Source organism: Kogia breviceps, chromosome 11, assembly GCF_026419965.1.
Source record: "Kogia breviceps isolate mKogBre1 chromosome 11, mKogBre1 haplotype 1, whole genome shotgun sequence".
Taxonomy (NCBI): Eukaryota; Metazoa; Chordata; class Mammalia; order Artiodactyla; family Physeteridae; genus Kogia; species Kogia breviceps.
This window is the reverse complement of record NC_081320.1, coordinates 74456837-74471975: the sequence shown is the minus strand read 5'-3', so window position 1 is coordinate 74471975 and position 15139 is coordinate 74456837. Positions and strand designations below refer to the sequence as shown.

Genomic DNA, 15139 nt, shown 5'->3' with positions numbered 1-15139 from the left:
TATTTACAATAGCCAGGACATGGAAGCAACGTAAATGTCCATTGACAGAGGAATGGATAAAGAAGATGTGGGAGATATATACGGTGGAATATTACTCAGCCATAAAAAAGAATGAAATAATTCCATTTGCAGCAACATGGATGGACCTAGAGATTGTCATACTGAGTGAAGGTAAGTCAGACAGAGAAAGACAAATATTACATGATATCGCTTATATATGGAACCTAAGAAAATGGTACAGGGACTTCCCTGGTGGCGCAGTGGCTAGGACTCCATGCTCCCAATGCAGGGGGCCTGGGTTCAATCCCTGGCCAGGGAACTAGATCCCATATGCATACTGCAACTAAGAGTTCGCATGCCACACGTAGCAACGAAGACCCAGCACAACCAAGTAAGTAAATAAATATTTAAAAAATAATAATAAAAATATTTTTAAAATTAAAAAATGGTACAGATGAACTTATTCACAAAACAGAAACAGAGTAACAGATGTAAGAAACAAACTTATGGTCACCAGAGGGGAAAGGGAGGGGAGAGATAAATTGGGAGATTGGGATTGACATATACACACTACTATGTACAGATAACTAATAAGGACCAGGGAACTCTACTCACTACTCTATAATGGCCTATATGGGAAAAGAACCTAAGAAGGAGTGGATATATGTATATATATAACTGATTCACCTTGCTGTACATCTGAAACACATTGTAAATCAACTATACTCCAATAAAATTTATTTTTTAAAATATAAATAAATAAAAATAAATTAAAAATTGAAATTAAAAAAAGAGAATTGAATTTCAAGGAAATTAAAAGAATTTCCTGAGCTCTTAGAGATATTTTTAAATTAATAAATTAAAATTATTTAATCAATGTAAAAAAGTGATATTGCTTATTTTAAAGGAGAATTTCTCTCTCTCTCAATATTATTTTTTATTGTGGTAAATATGTATAACAAAAATTTTGCCATTTTAACCATTTTTCAGTTAATTAATTAATTAGCATTAATTACATCCATAGTGGTGTGCAACCATAATTATGTATTTCAAAAACTTTTCATCATCACCGCAAACATTATTGCTTTTCGATTTGCATTTTGCTTTGAGCATCTCTTCATATGCTTTCAGTACGTTTATATTTGATTCTGCCTTATTCACCATAAGAAAACAAATTAAACTAACGAAAGAAAAGAAGCTCTAAACCCTAACATAGCACATTGCCTCAGAGTCAGACAGCCTTGAGTTTGAACACCAGTTCTTGCCTTTCCAGCTGGCTGACCCTGGGAAAGTCACTTAATCTCTTTGAGCCTCAGTTCTCTTATCTGTAGTACGGAAGTAATAGTACTGACCCCTCTAGGCTTTTCTAAGTATTAAATGAGTTGATATGTGTAGAAGGCTTATCACCATTCCCAGCATAAGTATTTCATAAATGGCAATTAGCATTACTATTATTAACATTAATAGTAATATTATTAATTATGTTTGGACTGCCATCTCATCCAAACCTTCCCATACTCAACGGGTGGGACAGGCCACCCTCCATGTGGCAGTATCATCCTTACCACCAATGGACCTAGGCTCAGGATTTTGTGGAGGAAGAAACAGGATTGAGAAATTATTTAAATGCAGAACCAAGTGGAGGGAAAAAGCTTCAAACCATAATCTTAAATAAGGAGCAATCCCCAGGCTGCTATGCTAGTAAGGAAAATTTTCCTCCTCGGGCTGGGCTGTGTGAGTGCACAGTCCCCAGCAGGCAGTGGACTGACTCTGTGCTCCCTCCCACCCTGCTGAAGAGAAGGAGCTGTCATACTGATAAACATTTGAATCTCAAGGAGTGCCAGATGTACTTTTTTATGGTCTGTTTTTAAGATGCTGTGATATGCTAATGTATGTTTTGGGTCTGAATCCCTTCATTTTAATTGATGACACTAATATGTAAGTAAATAAAATCCAGTAGGTTTCACTTATTATGTGAGCCATCCATCATTTGTTTTTTTGAAACATGAGTCAGGTTTTACTTCCCACTGTCATTATCTTGTGTCCTGTTCCCAGCAGCATAGACTGCAGTCATTTCATTAAACTTGCCAAAATGTAGAAAGGACCGAAGCAAACTAAACCAAAAAATAGCTTTAACATGTAGGAAAATTATTTTTACTCCAAAAATGAGAGTCCAGTAGAATCAGCTCAGTAATGTTTGCACAGTTTTCTTTCTTTATGCAGTTTAATTCAGCTCTTCACTAACATTTGAAAAAGAGAAAATTTAATTGACCTGCTTAAGTCAATTTTAAAGTATACTTAAAATTTTCCGTTTTATCTAGGTGCTTCTCTGCTACTTTTTAGAATTTCTAATTGTAGAATTTGCTTGCTGAAAAGGTGTGCTTTGGGCTAGAAAAGAATATTTAGAAATCCTTAACCAACCGCCGCCCCCCACCAAAAAAAAAAAAAAAAAGTGGGCGTGGAAATTTGAAAGAGTACCGCCTAATTCAGCACTAAAACCAGTGTAAGAAGCAGTGTGTGTGTGTGTGTGTTAGTGTGTGTGTGTGTTTGTGCATGTGTGTGTGTGGTATAAAATGTGCTTTTCAAAGTGCTGAGAGGCTGATGGGAATGTTTGATTAGCTCTTCTCAGAAGAGAAAAGGTGCTTGGACCTCTTCTTATTTCTTCTTTAGAATAATTTGGATGGGATCTGTGATGCAGAAAAGCTTAAGGAAAAAAGGATATCCATTCTCTGTGGTGGAAAAATTTTGAAAAAAAAAATTGCTTTCTTCAAACAAGGTATGTCTGATGGATTGCTAAGCTATGTAGATAGTTTGATTTCCATTCCTTGTTATGAAAACATGAGAAGGTATTTACCATTAAGAAACTAGAATACATCCCTTGACCAAGTAATCAGTCTGTACAAATTTCAGTTTCAGGAGAAGTGAAATGGGAGTGGGTGGTAGTTGACATCCTTGAAAACAACTAATATACATATATCAACTATAAATAAATTGTACTGAGATAAGATTAGAATAAGACTTTCACTGTATGTTTTAAAACAACTTAATTATGGTTAAAATAAGTTGAAAAGTATAATGCTTGTACAGAGCTTTAAAGGACGTTTAAGTCTTGCTCTTTTTTATACTTTACTTCCTACGTGGAATACAGTAGCAACAGAACGAATTGCTTATAACAATGTATGAGAAAAGGATATGGGCATGTTAATGCTAAATTAAAAGAGAAATTATTTAATGTTGATCTATACTTCTCTCTGTTCAGACAGATCTCGGAGGAATGTGGCTAGATGTGCAATTCTGTATCTTGTTTACACTGGAAGTGTTTTCTTAGGTTGAATGCTTCTTAAACTGATAAGCCCAAGAAAGGGCTGGCATTGTTAAGTCACTACTGTAGCCCAACTTTGCACAGGGAAACAGGATACGAAATCTCTTTTAAGAATGATTTGTGTTAAACCAGTATAAACATGAAATAAATGCCTCAAGCTCAGGTTAAACAGAGAGGATAAGATTGAATAATTAGACTCGATGGTTTGCTCTGAACAACCTACCACATCTTTGTCATCCCCAAATGGTGAGGGGAATTCAAGATTTTCTTTGGGTTTATTGTAAATATAAAACCAGGCATTCTCGGCCATGGTGGTTATTCAAAAATGTGAGCACTAAGAAAATAGCATTTTGCCATTACCTTGTGTTGCAATAAATTTGGAAGTTTTCGTGGTAATGTTCTGAGGTTGTTTTTCCTTTGGTCTCTTGAAAGATGAAAATAGCCTGCAGCAAGGCAAGATCAAATACTATTTGTTTGTATATTTTCTCTGCTGTGTGTGTGAACTGCAAGCTATGCCGCCCATAGGAGAGCTGGAAGTGCCTCTCTTTTTTTTTTTCCTGTCTTTTATTTATTGAATTAAAATACCCTCTTTTGTAAAAGGCTTTAGACAAAGAATTGCAAGACTACAAGGGCTGCATTTTTAATTGCAATATGCTGGTTTCCCAGACTAAGCTTCATTTAAATATATCTTACACCTCACCGCTGAAAGGAAATACGTTAGGAACTTTGGAAATGCTTAATATCTATTCTGACATAGCGTTTACTTTATGAATAGCGTTCAGAAGATCTAATTATCTTTTTTGCCAAGTTGCTGATCACATGAAGAATAGTTTCTTTCAGAGAAAATACACTGGGTTTGAGAATGGTTTATGAATAGCATCAGGAGAACAAAAATGCTGGTGCTGTTCCCATCTGTAATTCCTGTAAGACATACTGTATACAGGAAAGCAGTGCAGTTCAGTGCCATGTCCCAAGCCAGGAACCCTAAATTTCAGTCACGGCTCTGCCACTACCTAGTTGTGTTACCTTGCAAAAGTTGTGTAACAGTTTTTGACTTTTGTTTCCCCATCTGAAAAATAGAAATAGCAATGCCTGCATACACCCCCCTCCCAGGACGGTCATGAGGTACAATATCGATTCTCAGTTTTAAAAGGGTTTTGAAATGTGAAAAGTTCTAAAAAATACTGAATCATTTTTCCCACATATTAAAAAAAAAAAAAAAGACCACATGGGAAGGAATCACTGGTTGTAAACTAAATGTTTCGTGGCCTCCAGGATGTTCCCATGACACATGCCCACGTGTGCGACTTGTCCTCTCCTTGCTAGTTTCGAGGCATGAGCCAGGTATCAAGAGCAGGGGGTGCAGAGCACACTGCTCTGTCACTGGGAGGGCATTCTAGCTGTGTGACCTTCGGGAGGTTACTCAATATTCTCTGTGTCTCCATTTCCTCACAAATGAAATGAAGAAGCTGGACAAAATAGTCTCTAAGTTTCCCTCCTAATCCTATGGTTCTATGCACTGGAACATCTTCAGTGTTAAGACACAGCCAGGCCAATTTCACTGTTGAGACTCTCTGTATACTACAAAATCAAAACAGGGTTATGGGGCTTCCCTGGTGGCGCAGTGGTTGAGAATCCACCTGCCGATGCAGGGGACACGGGTTCATGCCCTGGTCCGGAAGGATCCCACGTGCCGCGGAGCGGCTGGGCCCGTGAGCTATGGCCGCTGAGCCTGTGCGTCCGGAGCCTGTGCTCCGCAACGGGAGAGGCCACAACAGTGAGAGGCCCGCGTACCACAAAAAAAACCCAAAACAAAACAGGGTTATGGAACCTATGGTATATTTAAAATGTTTATGTTTGCCTAACTAAAGACTTTAACATGCACAAAAATGAAAAGTAACATAATTTTATGTTAATGAAATATAATTATGTGTGTATACATATATATGTGTGCATGTACATTTACATATATCTATCCATAGTGTACTGAGGACAGTTTGGTTCAAGTTGTATGACAGACTTCTTTTAGTTCTCTATTTCTATGACAGTCTAACCTCATGTCAAATATCTAAATTTAAGGCAAGGCCAAGTGGCCCTCCTATGCTATGGATCCTATGGGGGCTTGTCAGGCAGGAGGCTCTGCCACTTCTTAGATGTGTTAACTTTGGCAAATTTTGTAAACCCTCTGGGCCTCAGTTTTCTCATCTGTAAAAAGGGTCTATTATTAGTGGTTATGTGGCAAAAAGCTTCAACTTGTACCTGGTACAACTGTCAGTACCCAAATGTTAGCAAGTAATTTTTTTAACATATGGGATTGGAATGAAGAACTCAGGTCAGCTGTGAAACAAATCATTTACAATCTTCTTCAAACTTTTAAACATTAACTCTTTGGATGTAGTAAACAAATAGATATGTGGAACTATGTGATATTAATATAATTATTAGAAATTTGTTGCCATCTCTCCATCCAGAGGATCTGAACTAATCAATATTTCAGCAAATATTAAAGCAAGAGAGGCATCTTCTGTGATGTCTGTATTTTGAGAAACCCTAAAGGTCCCCCTCTGGCTGCCTGAACATGCGTCTCCCTATGGTTTGCAGAAGGTGGTGAAATTCCTTGCACCCTGAACACACATACAGTGAGAAAGAGAAGTGCAAAGGGAGTTTGCTAGTTTTCACAGACATGAAAGTTCCCTGTGCAAGCGGCAGTGAGCAGCTTCTGCTCGTGCAGAGAATGGGGTGAGAAAGATGCTACAGACCAGGGCCAATCTAGGCTGCAACAGAAATGGCTTTCTGATAGTGCCAGTTCTTAAATTTTCGTTAAGGCCCAGGAGTGCACACAGATAGCCAGGGCCTGACTCCTACACTGGCCTGCACCACTGGGCTCCCCTGCAACTAGCCTCTCCAGCTGCACCCCAACTCCCCTCGCCAGACTCCACTGCTGTGCACAGCCCAAGATGAGACCCTGCAGTGACAGGAGTGCCCGCTGACAACCAGGGGCCCCGCAGCTGCTAATGTGCCCTAAGGTGGCCCCAGACCTTGCTGCTGACCCTGGTCCTTGCCCCTACATGTGTGTCTGCAACTGGCCCTGCCCCTGGACATGCACCTGCAGTTGGTCCCGCAGCCCAGTGCATGCACACCCCCAGGTCCGGCCACTAGTACTGCCTGCCCTGGTCCCTAGCCACTGGAGGCACCACTGAGGACCCCAACAGCCCTTGCAGCCACTATGGATCCCCTGCTGCGCTCTCCAGGGAGCACAATGCTGCTGACGCTGTGGCCTGAGCTGTCAAGCGATCACTTCCCCTTGGACATGGAGGCAATACAAGCCCCATACGTGGGGCCCTGGCCCACTTGACCCGGGTCACAGTACGCTCCAGTGTGCCCCCTCCCACAGGCAAAGGCCTCTCCTTACAGAAGTCAGTCCATGAAGTCTGAAAGAGGTGACTGTTCCTTCAAACGCACTGACATCCACACAAGGCTACGGGCATCATGAAGAATCAGAGAAACACGCTGCCACCAAAGAAACACAGTAAACCTCCAGTAACTGACCCCAAAGAAATGCAGATACATGAACTGCCTGACAAAGAATTCAAAATAATTCTCCTAAAGACGCTCAGAGAGCCATAAGGAAATACAGATAAATAAGTTAACCAAATCAGGAAAACAAAAGGAGAAGTGCAACAAAGAGATAGAAAACATTAATAAAGAACCAAATGGAGGGCTTCCCTGGTGGCGCAGTGGTTGAGAATCCGCCTGCCAGTGCAGGGGACACGGGTTCGATCCCTGGTCCGGGAAGATCCCACATGCCGTGGAGCAACTAAGCCTGTGCGCCACAACTACTGAGCCTGTGCTCTAGAGCCTGTGAGCCACAACTACTGAGCCTACATGCTGCAACTACTGAAGCCCACGCACCTAGAGCCCATGCTCTGCAGCAAGAGAAGCCACCACAATGAGAAGCCTGTGCACTGCAATGAAGAGTAGTCCCTGCTTGCCGCAACTAGAGAAAGCCTGCGTGCAGCAACAAAGACCCAACACAGACAAAATAAATAAATAAAATAAATAAAAATTTTTTTAATGTGGTCATAGGGTAGTTTAAAAAAAAGAGAACCAAATGGAAATTTTAATTTAAAAAATACACACACAATTTTTAAAATAAATTTATTTATGTATTTGTTTATTTATTTTTGGCTGTGTTGGGTCTTCACTGCTGCATGCAGGCTTTCTCTAGTTGCAGAGAGCAGGGGCTACTCTTTGTTGCAGTGAGCAGGCTTCTCATTGCAATGGCTTGTCTTTGTTGCAGAGCATGGGCACTAGGCGCCCAGGCTTCAGTAGTTGTAGCACGTGGGCTCAGCAGTTGTGGTGCATGGACTTAGTTGCTCCGCGGCATGTGGGATCTTCCTGGACAAGGGCTCAAACCCATGTCCCCTACATTGGCAGGCAGATTCTTAACCACTGCGCCACCAGGGAAGCCCACACAAACAAACTTAAGTCAGTCTGAGATCATCTAGGTGAATTCCTGTTTACAGACCAGGAGGTGAAGGGACAAAATCGCATTCACAATAGAGCAAACACTATTTCAGTGTTGTTGATTGCATTTTCCTATGGTTACCACGAAACAAACAGTTGTGGATACTGGATTCAGAATTGTTGTGGTTATTTTTTGCTTTATGCGGGCCTCTCGCCGGCCTCTCACTGTCGTGGCCTCTCCCGTTTTGGAGCACAGGCTCCAGACGCGCAGGCTCAGCGGCCACGGCTCACCGGCCCAGCCGCTCCGCGGCATGTGGGATCTTCCCAGACCGCAGCACAAACCCGTGTCCCCTGCATCGGCAGGCAGACTCTCAACCACTGCGCCACCAGGGAAGCCCCCAGAGTTTGTTTTTCACCAACTAGAAAACTTTTCCACTCCAAAAGACTGCAAACCTTAAAGAAATCCCGAGAGACCGCCTATCGGAAATGCTTGGGGCTGCCCGGGAAGTGCAAGGAGCAGGCACCAGCCGATGTTCTGAGTTGAGACGCATAAAATCTGCACATCGTGTGGCAACCTGCAAAAGGCAAATCTCTCACACGGCAGATGTAACTGGAATCCACTGCCGCATTCCTCTAGTGCTTATATCCTGAGTTAGAAAGGTGAACTAAGATGACAGATGCCAGAATCCTTCCTGAGTCAAATTCACAGGCCAGGGTCTTGAAACAAAACAAAACAAAAATGCATTTGGTTTAGATTCAGCTTAGAGGATATTTTGTCGTTTGTGTTTGATTCTGGTCTTATAATTAAAAACAAATATTTAGGCCCATTTCTGCTTCCTTATCACTTTGCAAGATGCTTTTTTCAATTCTTTTTAAGAATGCTAGACATCATTCCTTAGCCATCCGATTGAGTCAAGTGTCCCAAAATCATCTAGAAGATTTCCATGAGAATGAGCCAAAGATCCCTAAAAATCTCTGAGCAGAGAAGACGGGAACAAAAAACTACAGAATTGCTTCCTTTCTGGGGCCCTAGGAGAAATTAGCCCAGTGACAGTCATAAAGCCATGTGGTTCCTTCACCAAGAATCCTAAAATGAAGCCATGGCTAATCCTGGCAGAATCTTACTGAAAGAGATTCGACTGGTGGCTTTACCTCTGCCAAGTCCTAAAGTCTAAACGGGCCATGTTTTGCAAGAGGATGATTATGAGAATGATGATGATGAGAGTAATCATGATTAACCACCACCCCAAAAACAACCATAATAAATGCTGCCAACACAGAGTTAGTCTTATGTGCTAGGCACTATTCTAAGCTCTTTTTCACATATTAACTCATTTAATCCTAACAGCTACCATAGGAGATGGATGGTTATTGGTGATTCCCATTATACAGATGAGGAAACTGAGACACTGAGAAGCAAGTTGTCCAAGGTCAAACAGCCAGTAAGTGATGGAGCTCAACTTCAAACCCAAGCAGTCTAGCTTCAGAGCTCATATTCTTAACCTGCCAGGCAACAATTACACATGGTCCTGGTTTTTCTATCACTGCATCAAATGAATATTTGCCATCCCTAAAAGTACTGTTTTCAAGCCAAGTCAAATTTCTAAGAAATTCATTCCTCCTTGTAAGTATAGACTCCCCGGGAATACCGATGGAAGCGCGTGGAGGCATGAAAGTCACAGAAGGCTGTTAGGAAGAGAGGGTTTTTATTTCTGTCATTCTTGAATAACTTCCTGACTTCAGAATCACTTTGCAGATGTGTTGGGAAGACCTGGCTCTCAGCCGGAAGGCCAAGGAGCAGACCTCATTGTCAAGTTCTTTGAGTAGCCAGTCCCCAAAAGGTATCCTTTATCTTCATTCTAGGGTTAAATTGGCAACAAGTCACAGAAAGAATTGTACTTCCTTATGACTCAGACTACTTCAGAAAATCACTTTCCCTGATAAAGCCCTCTGCATTGACAAGACTCTAGTAAAAATTGCTCAAATTCTTTCCCTCGGTGAGAGAAAGGCTAAAGTTTGTGCGGACATGTGGTAAAGATTCATAAAAATCACCCTTCGGGCTCTAGTGAGAAGGAATTATGTCTGCCTTTTTTCTTCTCAGAAACAAAAAGAAAAAGAAAATCTATTCCTTTGGGGGAACCCAATGTATAGTTTCCAAGAGATCAGGTCACTGACATCTCAATGAGAAGTGAATTACCTCCTCTGGGCTCCTTTGTATCCCAGACAGAGAAAACATGCTTTTGATATAAAGGTACACGTCAACTTGCCCGGACTGGATTCACTTTTATAACATAGTGAGTAGATCTGTACTCTGAACAGTAAAAAGGGTCTGGTGAAGCAGAGATATTCAATGATAGCAAAACAAATATTCATTGGGCCACCGCCACGTGCCATCCACAGTTCCATGTGCTTCGGAAGAACAGTGAATAAGATAGTCTCCATTCTCCTAGAGCTACCAATCTGGGACCACACAATAAACAAATACATATAAGAGGTCTAGGTCTGGTGGTGATATGGGCTATGAAAAACTTAAGAAAGTAGGATAAGGGGGCTGGACAGAGGGGTGATGATTTGCATTGTGTGGTTAGATAAATGTCTGATAAAGGGACATTTAAACCGGGAGAAAGGTGAAGGAAGCCAGGGAGCAACCTATGTGGATAATAGGGGAAAAGCAAATGCAAAGGCCCTGAGGTTGGACCACGCTTGGGAGCAGGCTGAGTGAGGAAGACAGGAGGTGAGATCCAGGGTGTCCTTTGGAAAGCAGACACAGAGGGCGCCATCCTAACGCTCCCGGATTTTCCCCAGATGCCCCCGGTGCCCACTCACACACTATCTGTGGGGAGCTCCTGCTTCTGCCCTGGATGAAATCTGAGTAGGTCCCTTAATATTGCAGATCACGCTCGGAGTTTTTTAAACGAGTGTGCTCACGTTACAGCCCCAAACAATCTCAGTTCAGTCATTAATGTGGAGGTAATACTTAGGTAATACTTAAAACTTGAAAATGGCATTCACGGTTTCATCCCCCACCCCCAGGCTTGCCTTCTGCCGTGGAAGGGGCATGACTTCATTCTCTGTCTCTGCTTTTGCACCTTTAGCACCCTTCCCCTTGGCTGCTAATGGTAGTTCCTTCATGTCCAGAGTTGAAGAGTGTGCAGAGAGGAGGGACAAAGGTGACAGAGGTCCTTACTGGTTGGTAGTGTTCTGAGCTGGCATCCAGGTTCCCTGGGCTTGGCAGGCATGTACAGCTGTTTCTTGTCCCCATGGAAGCACTTCCATGGGCTCTTCAGAGATGCCCCCGACTTTGCTGGGGACCCCTCAGCTGCAGGTCCCAGATGTCATTACATATGAATCTGCTCTGGCTGGGGGCTTATGGTTCCATCCTCAACCCCTGAGTAGCTGGCAATCGACCTCCAGTGGCTTCCTGCTGCCATCTCCTGAGCTCTCCTTGCACCCGGCTTGGGCAGGACCTAACGCAACCTCAGGCTGACTCTCACACAGCTAGTCTTGTTTGTCACGAGCTATTCCCTCTCCTGTCCTAATCAGGAGTCAGACACCAGTGCACAATGCCCTCAAGCCCAAGGGATGCAACTACTCAGTCTTTTCAACTGGGGTCACCAGGCATCCAAGTTGGACTTCCAAAGGAAGGAAGTAACCAAGAACCAGGATCTTCAGCCATCTGCATTCCTCCAGACAACATAAGTGGTGGAAGAAGCCGAGAGGGTAGTTGGAGATCAGAAGGCAGAGTTTCTTTAGGAAAAGTTGTTGGCATTTTCCCTCCTCCTCTCCCTCCCCAGATGCAGAAGGGGAGCCGGTGGTCTCCCCACTCCCACCCACGTCAAGCAATGGTGAGAGGAGCCTCAAGGAGACCACTTCAGAACATGGAAGTAGTTAGCTCTTAGTCTCAGCTGAAACTAAGACAAAGGATCATCCCATTTTGACATCCCATTACAAAGCCAATTACAATACTCTCAAATGTTTATTTAGATGGGTGTGTTATGTCTGGTTAAACTTAAAAATATGGCTGGTGCATCACTTTACTCTAAATAACATTTGTGAGAGAGAGAAAGCCGTGTGTGAGTTCAGGCCCAAATATGACTCTTAAACAAAAAATTCTCAATCTTTATAGCTAAGACAATTTTATCACACAAAGTATGTATTTCACGGTGTACATCTAAACTATCGTCAACAGAGTATTTCAAAAAGCCTAGGATAGATGCATCAAGACAAAAACGAAGGTGAAACCAACTTTAGAGTAGTAAAATGGGATAGTGAGTGGGGTTAAATGTTTGAGGCCTGGAATGGCATTCTGGTTCTTCTACACGTTCATGCCATAACTTACTTATAGCTTACTGAAGTTGGACAGCTTACTAAAGTTCCCTGAGCCTCAATTTCGTACCCTGAAAAATGGGCACAATCGTACTTACCTGATAGGATCACCATGATAAATAAGATCACAACATGTGCAGTGTGTAGCATATGGTGAGCATTCAACAAATGATATTATTAAAGGAGCCTAAAATTCTAAAACTTTCCATGAAGAGGAACAAAGGACCACTCCCATCTCGTGTAACAGGCCGCTCGACAGCTCTGCCTCAACTGTCAGGAGGGCTCAAAGGCTCCGGAAGAGCTGGAAAGGTCCGAGAGGGCCTCTGGAGCATGAGGCTACACGGCTCCCTCCTGCTTCTAAATGACTCTCTTTCTGCTGGTCCCCTCTAATTTCTGGGACTTAATCCTCCAGAGCCCTCAACAGCTCAGCCCCAGTCACTGCCCTCCTCGACCCCCTCCACTCCCCCCAAGCCTCCGGTTGCTGGGATTCAGGAATGCACTTTGACCCGCAGCCCCACGCCCGCCTCACGGCAGCACGAGGAGACCTAAAACCCTGTCATCTGAGACGAACCCACTCTTTACCCAGAGGCAGACAGGAAGATACTATGGATCTTGCAGACACACCCTCATCTTCCTTCCTACCTCAGCTGGAAGGCTGTGCCAGACTTGAAAATGTTTTTCTGGGCCTCAAAATTGAAGACAGACCAAAAAGCACAGAGTGTTCGAGACAGTCAAGGCTCTGGGGACCACAGTTGGACTGAACCAAATAGCCAGCTCCAGATCACAGTGGACGGCCCCTTGGCAACCACAAACCTCAAAGCCCAAGGGAGAAAACTCACTGGGAGGAGGGAGGGCTAATCCACAGTGTCCAACACATTCGGTAAAGAAGCTTCTGATGAGAGATACTCATCTTCCAAAGCTTCCAGGAGAAATCTTTGAAACCGAGAACAGTGTCCAGAGTAACTACGAGATCAAGTCATTGTCCACCTCGTCTTTCTCTGAGATCCTCTGCCCCCGAGATGTACTGCTCTTTGCTTCCCCCTTCCATTACAGAGGATAAATAACTCTTGGAAGGAGTTATTTAAGAGCTCATCTGGGGGCATGTCTGCAAACTAGTATTTTTCTCCCACTGGCAATATAAGATCTAAACTACCACTTCAGAAACGTAATTACTGTTTGCAATCTCACTAGAAATCACTATTGGTTGAAGCCTTTGTGATGTGGGGTAAGCATCACCATATGTCAGATTCTTAACGAGGTACAAAATGATGGTCTGAAACACACACACCAGAAAAGGCTTTCCCTTTTTGGTTTTGTGACATGTAGAAACATGCCACTTGGATCAATGAATCTAATGGCATGGGCATATATCAGTCATCGAACACACACATAAGCTCTTTTTAATCCACCCAACTGCCCAGGAGTGAGTATCTTTGCTTTAGGATTTGCCCTGAGTGATGCAGTGATCAAAAATGAGCCTGGAGATAGGGATCCTCAGTAGTACACACTTTAGTCATCAAAAGCAAGTATTTATAATATAATATGTGTGGTAAATTCCTAGATTGGAACATCAACAAGCATAAGATTCTGATACACACCGAAAAATAAACAGCCTCCTAAATCAGTTTCTCAACCCTGGCCCTATTGGCACGTCAGGCTGGATAATTCTTCATTGTGGGGGGCTGTCCTGTATGCTGTGGGATGTTTAGCAGCATCCCTGGCTCTACCCACTAGATGCCAATAGCATCCCCCGCTCCAAGTTGTAACAACCAAAAACGTCTTCAAACATTGACGAATCTTTCCTGAGGGGTTAAAATCAGCCCTGGTTGTGAAGCATGGTCATAACTATATCGGGAAGTCCACAGGGACTTTCTGACAGCGTGATTCCAAGGTCTCCCTCTCGCATTTTTCCTCCCAAAGCATCCCAGGCATGCAGGCCGTGTTCTTCTTTCTCAGTGGCTACCACAGTTCTTGGGATTCTTTGATACGCTTCTACCTAGAGCCTGGCTCCAGAGTTGGCTAAGGCCTCTCTGGAGACCCCTGCTTCGAGGCTACCAAAAGACAAGCACACATGGCCTTTACATTTTATGTGCCTTCATTTCCCTCCCAATCATTTCAGGGAAACAGGACGTAATTAAACAAACGTGAAAAGCGTTTTGATCAAAGCCTCAAGGAACAGCAACCAATTCAAACTGGATGGAGTAACAGGGCCCGAAAAACCTTTTACTCTGTTATGCACCAGAGACTGAGTCCAGCTGGGCCTCCTTCCGACTGGAAATGAGACCTGGGATGTGGCCAGGAAATAAGCATCTCCTCTCCCTGATTCTCCCAGGGCCCTGTGCTTTCTCTTCTCCATCTCTCCCTACCTTCTGGAGCTTGGCTCCCAGTTTTCAAGGTCATAATTGCAAAATCCCAAGAAAGATCTTGATTGGCCTAGGTTTTTTTGTTTTTTGTTTTTTTTCCCAGATCATAGGCTTTTGACCAGCTGAAGTCTCTTAATTTCAGCGATTGTTATTTCTGCATCTGACTATAATATCTGAACCGCTTACTTCAGGGGTCTTGTGAGATTAAAGCACAGATGTAACCAGTCTTTTAAAAGTGAAAGACACTATACAAATGAGTGGAATTTTTACTTTATAATAATATTATATAATAAATTGTGGTATAGCTCAGAATTTACAGTAACAGTCATGTGAGGAACTTGATACAGTAAAAAGAACACAAGATTAAAATAGAGAAGATCGGAGCCATGTGACCTTAGGCAAGTCACTTCACTGCTCTGAGTTACAGGAATAAGAATGTCTATCTACTGCCTCAAGGGGATCTTAGGAGGTTTGGATGAGAGAACTGTCGAGAAAACACTCTGCAGATTCTGATATAAACTTATATCATTACAGTCTTCCCTAGTTGAATTCACTGTATGGACAGCCACTGTGAGTTAGACAGCAGGCAGGAATAATCTTTCAGCGGCAAGCCCAAATGAAAGGGAAATTTTATCTCACAGAATAGGTGGTCCAGAGGTAG

The 15139-nt window shown here is 42.9% G+C and overlaps 1 protein-coding gene across 4 annotated transcripts in view; it reads left to right on the top strand.

Moving 5' to 3' along the window:
- The first annotated feature begins 2500 nt into the window (after positions 1-2500).
- The window catches only part of VIT (vitrin), a 125045-nt gene continuing 112406 nt past the window's right edge, over positions 2501-15139 (top strand). For 2 of the 4 annotated variants that reach the window (XM_067007812.1, XM_067007810.1), the window contains exon 1: positions 2501-2776. The gene's annotated coding sequence lies outside the window, so the exon portion shown is untranslated. Of the gene's footprint in view, positions 2777-9553; positions 9631-15139 lie in introns of those variants that run through there. The other 2 variants (XM_067007813.1, XM_067007811.1) reach the window with 2 other exon arrangements.